Below are 6,000 nucleotides of genomic sequence, written 5' to 3'. Positions count from 1 at the left end.
AAAATAAATGGAACTAGAGAAAGTTTATTGGTCAATTTTTTTTCTTCTACAGTTTGTGATGTCATTTTACAGGAACTAAAGGATAAGCATGTGAATGAAACACACCAACTTCCATGTTTAAAAAGGAAGCTTGTTCATAGTGCTTTATTATGCATTTGGTCCGTCGAAAAGAAGCAAATTCGTCAAACACAATGCATGGAATTATTTATTGTTACATATCAAGGTGGATGACTTTTGGTGGTCTTAATTTCAGTTACAATCAACCAATAAGTAGCGCATCGTCATTAGCTTGAGTGGATCATTAATTAATAGCTTTAAGCGGGATGATATTGAAATTTATGTGTCTTTTGTAATTCTGATGGTTAAAGCTCCTATATAAGTTGAACCATCTTCATCAATGAACGCAAGCTGAGTTTTATTCAGAAAATAAACGAGTTTTATCTCATCTATCTTAGTGAGAGTGATTCTTCTAAGTTCTTGAGTGATTCAAGAATCCATGAGTTTAATCAAAGGTCTTTTATCCCTTTGTGTGTTTCAACTCTTAGGCTTATCTTCCATTCTTGGAAGTGTGATGTCTATCAATTTCTGTTCCATCTTCTTTGATGTTTCCATTTTCTCGTTTTAAATAATTTCTCAAATTTCTTGCTTGTTAGCATTCCAACAATGATAGATCAGTCAAACGAATCGAACCCTGTGGATTCACATCATCTGGTATTCAGAGCCTGGCTATCTAGATTTGGAATAGGAAAGGAAGTTTCTTATACAAAGTGTTTAACCAAAGGCCATCCATGTTTAGTTGCATTCGATTACGGAAGCGAAAACAATGTTGTGAGCCAAAGATTGGTGGAGAAACTCCAGTTACCAGCAACCTTTCATCTGGATCAAGCATGGATCAAATTCAGTACATGGCAATGTGTGAAAGAAGTATTATGTGATATTGCTCCCATAGACTCTTGTCATCTTCTTTTGGGATGGGCATGACTTCGTTTTAAAACACTCCATCTTGATGAACGTTCCCTTTATTTGAGGCATGAGGGACATCAAAAGAAGTAGAAATTTATGACACCAAGACAAGTCAGTAAGGATCAACGTAGGCTGACAGAGAAAACAGAAAAAGAAAGAGTAGAAAAAGAAGTAATATAAACTGCAGAAGGAATGGAAAATAAAGAAAAATAAATGGAACTAGAGAAAGTTTATTGGTCAATTTTTTTTCTTCTACAGTTTGTGATGTCATTTTACAGGAACTAAAGGATAAGCATGTGAATGAAACACACCAACTTCCATGTTTAAAAAGGAAGCTTGTTCATAGTGCTTTATTATGCATTTGGTCCGTCGAAAAGAAGCAAATTCGTCAAACACAATGCATGGAATTATTTATTGTTACATATCAAGGTGGATGACTTTTGGTGGTCTTAATTTCAGTTACAATCAACCAATAAGTAGCGCATCGTCATTAGCTTGAGTGGATCATTAATTAATAGCTTTAAGCGGGATGATATTGAAATTTATGTGTCTTTTGTAATTCTGATGGTTAAAGCTCCTATATAAGTTGAACCATCTTCATCAATGAAGGCAAGCTGAGTTTTATTCAGAAAATAAACGAGTTTTATCTCATCTATCTTAGTGAGAGTGATTCTTCTAAGTTCTTGAGTGATTCAAGAATCCATGAGTTTAATCAAAGGTCTTTTATCCCTTTGTGTGTTTCAACTCTTAGGCTTATCTTCCATTCTTGGAAGTGTGATGTCTATCAATTTCTGTTCCATCTTCTTTGATGTTTCCATTTTCTCGTTTTAAATAATTTCTCAAATTTCTTGCTTGTTAGCATTCCAACAATGATAGATCAGTCAAACGAATCGAACCCTGTGGATTCACATCATCTGGTATTCAGAGCCTGGCTATCTAGATTTGGAATAGGAAAGGAAGTTTCTTATACAAAGTGTTTAACCAAAGGCCATCCATGTTTAGTTGCATTCGATTACGGAAGCGAAAACAATGTTGTGAGCCAAAGATTGGTGGAGAAACTCCAGTTACCAGCAACCTTTCATCTGGATCAAGCATGGATCAAATTCAGTACATGGCAATGTGTGAAAGAAGTATTATGTGATATTGCTCCCATAGACTCTTGTCATCTTCTTTTGGGATGGGCATGACTTCGTTTTAAAACACTCCATCTTGATGAACGTTCCCTTTATTTGAGGCATGAGGGACATCAAAAGAAGTAGAAATTTATGACACCAAGACAAGTCAGTAAGGATCAACGTAGGCTGACAGAGAAAACAGAAAAAGAAAGAGTAGAAAAAGAAGTAATATAAACTGCAGAAGGAATGGAAAATAAAGAAAAATAAATGGAACTAGAGAAAGTTTATTGGTCAATTTTTTTTCTTCTACAGTTTCTGATGTCATTTTACAGGAACTAAAGGATAAGCATGTGAATGAAACACACCAACTTCCATGTTTAAAAAGGAAGCTTGTTCATAGTGCTTTATTATGCATTTGGTCCGTCGAAAAGAAGCAAATTCGTCAAACACAATGCATGGAATTATTTATTGTTACATATCAAGGTGGATGACTTTTGGTGGTCTTAATTTCAGTTACAATCAACCAATAAGTAGCGCATCGTCATTAGCTTGAGTGGATCATTAATTAATAGCTTTAAGCGGGATGATATTGAAATTTATGTGTCTTTTGTAATTCTGATGGTTAAAGCTCCTATATAAGTTGAACCATCTTCATCAATGAACGCAAGCTGAGTTTTATTCAGAAAATAAACGAGTTTTATCTCATCTATCTTAGTGAGAGTGATTCTTCTAAGTTCTTGAGTGATTCAAGAATCCATGAGTTTAATCAAAGGTCTTTTATCCCTTTGTGTGTTTCAACTCTTAGGCTTATCTTCCATTCTTGGAAGTGTGATGTCTATCAATTTCTGTTCCATCTTCTTTGATGTTTCCATTTTCTCGTTTTAAATAATTTCTCAAATTTCTTGCTTGTTAGCATTCCAACAATGATAGATCAGTCAAACGAATCGAACCCTGTGGATTCACATCATCTGGTATTCAGAGCCTGGCTATCTAGATTTGGAATAGGAAAGGAAGTTTCTTATACAAAGTGTTTAACCAAAGGCCATCCATGTTTAGTTGCATTCGATTACGGAAGCGAAAACAATGTTGTGAGCCAAAGATTGGTGGAGAAACTCCAGTTACCAGCAACCTTTCATCTGGATCAAGCATGGATCAAATTCAGTACATGGCAATGTGTGAAAGAAGTATTATGTGATATTGCTCCCATAGACTCTTGTCATCTTCTTTTGGGATGGGCATGACTTCGTTTTAAAACACTCCATCTTGATGAACGTTCCCTTTATTTGAGGCATGAGGGACATCAAAAGAAGTAGAAATTTATGACACCAAGACAAGTCAGTAAGGATCAACGTAGGCTGACAGAGAAAACAGAAAAAGAAAGAGTAGAAAAAGAAGTAATATAAACTGCAGAAGGAATGGAAAATAAAGAAAAATAAATGGAACTAGAGAAAGTTTATTGGTCAATTTTTTTTCTTCTACAGTTTGTGATGTCATTTTACAGGAACTAAAGGATAAGCATGTGAATGAAACACACCAACTTCCATGTTTAAAAAGGAAGCTTGTTCATAGTGCTTTATTATGCATTTGGTCCGTCGAAAAGAAGCAAATTCGTCAAACACAATGCATGGAATTATTTATTGTTACATATCAAGGTGGATGACTTTTGGTGGTCTTAATTTCAGTTACAATCAACCAATAAGTAGCGCATCGTCATTAGCTTGAGTGGATCATTAATTAATAGCTTTAAGCGGGATGATATTGAAATTTATGTGTCTTTTGTAATTCTGATGGTTAAAGCTCCTATATAAGTTGAACCATCTTCATCAATGAACGCAAGCTGAGTTTTATTCAGAAAATAAACGAGTTTTATCTCATCTATCTTAGTGAGAGTGATTCTTCTAAGTTCTTGAGTGATTCAAGAATCCATGAGTTTAATCAAAGGTCTTTTATCCCTTTGTGTGTTTCAACTCTTAGGCTTATCTTCCATTCTTGGAAGTGTGATGTCTATCAATTTCTGTTCCATCTTCTTTGATGTTTCCATTTTCTCGTTTTAAATAATTTCTCAAATTTCTTGCTTGTTAGCATTCCAACAATGATAGATCAGTCAAACGAATCGAACCCTGTGGATTCACATCATCTGGTATTCAGAGCCTGGCTATCTAGATTTGGAATAGGAAAGAAAGTTTCTTATACAAAGTGTTTAACCAAAGGCCATCCATGTTTAGTTGCATTCGATTACGGAAGCGAAAACAATGTTGTGAGCCAAAGATTGGTGGAGAAACTCCAGTTACCAGCAACCTTTCATCTGGATCAAGCATGGATCAAATTCAGTACATGGCAATGTGTGAAAGAAGTATTATGTGATATTGCTCCCATAGACTCTTGTCATCTTCTTTTGGGATGGGCATGACTTCGTTTTAAAACACTCCATCTTGATGAACGTTCCCTTTATTTGAGGCATGAGGGACATCAAAAGAAGTAGAAATTTATGACACCAAGACAAGTCAGTAAGGATCAACGTAGGCTGACAGAGAAAACAGAAAAAGAAAGAGTAGAAAAAGAAGTAATATAAACTGCAGAAGGAATGGAAAATAAAGAAAAATAAATGGAACTAGAGAAAGTTTATTGGTCAATTTTTTTTCTTCTACAGTTTGTGATGTCATTTTACAGGAACTAAAGGATAAGCATGTGAATGAAACACACCAACTTCCATGTTTAAAAAGGAAGCTTGTTCATAGTGCTTTATTATGCATTTGGTCCGTCGAAAAGAAGCAAATTCGTCAAACACAATGCATGGAATTATTTATTGTTACATATCAAGGTGGATGACTTTTGGTGGTCTTAATTTCAGTTACAATCAACCAATAAGTAGCGCATCGTCATTAGCTTGAGTGGATCATTAATTAATAGCTTTAAGCGGGATGATATTGAAATTTATGTGTCTTTTGTAATTCTGATGGTTAAAGCTCCTATATAAGTTGAACCATCTTCATCAATGAAGGCAAGCTGAGTTTTATTCAGAAAATAAACGAGTTTTATCTCATCTATCTTAGTGAGAGTGATTCTTCTAAGTTCTTGAGTGATTCAAGAATCCATGAGTTTAATCAAAGGTCTTTTATCCCTTTGTGTGTTTCAACTCTTAGGCTTATCTTCCATTCTTGGAAGTGTGATGTCTATCAATTTCTGTTCCATCTTCTTTGATGTTTCCATTTTCTCGTTTTAAATAATTTCTCAAATTTCTTGCTTGTTAGCATTCCAACAATGATAGATCAGTCAAACGAATCGAACCCTGTGGATTCACATCATCTGGTATTCAGAGCCTGGCTATCTAGATTTGGAATAGGAAAGGAAGTTTCTTATACAAAGTGTTTAACCAAAGGCCATCCATGTTTAGTTGCATTCGATTACGGAAGCGAAAACAATGTTGTGAGCCAAAGATTGGTGGAGAAACTCCAGTTACCAGCAACCTTTCATCTGGATCAAGCATGGATCAAATTCAGTACATGGCAATGTGTGAAAGAAGTATTATGTGATATTGCTCCCATAGACTCTTGTCATCTTCTTTTGGGATGGGCATGACTTCGTTTTAAAACACTCCATCTTGATGAACGTTCCCTTTATTTGAGGCATGAGGGACATCAAAAGAAGTAGAAATTTATGACACCAAGACAAGTCAGTAAGGATCAACGTAGGCTGACAGAGAAAACAGAAAAAGAAAGAGTAGAAAAAGAAGTAATATAAACTGCAGAAGGAATGGAAAATAAAGAAAAATAAATGGAACTAGAGAAAGTTTATTGGTCAATGTTTTTTCTTCTACAGTTTGTGATGTCATTTTACAGGAACTAAAGGATAAGCATGTGAATGAAACACACCAACTTCCATGTTTAAAAAGGAAGCTTGTTCATAGTGCTTTATTATGCAT

Source organism: Vigna unguiculata, chromosome 3 (genome assembly GCF_037176805.1).
Source record: "Vigna unguiculata cultivar grain cowpea cultivar isolate G323 ecotype 2 chromosome 3, ASM3717680v1, whole genome shotgun sequence".
Lineage (NCBI taxonomy): Eukaryota > Viridiplantae > Streptophyta > Magnoliopsida > Fabales > Fabaceae > Vigna > Vigna unguiculata.
This window is presented reverse-complemented; position numbering follows the sequence as displayed.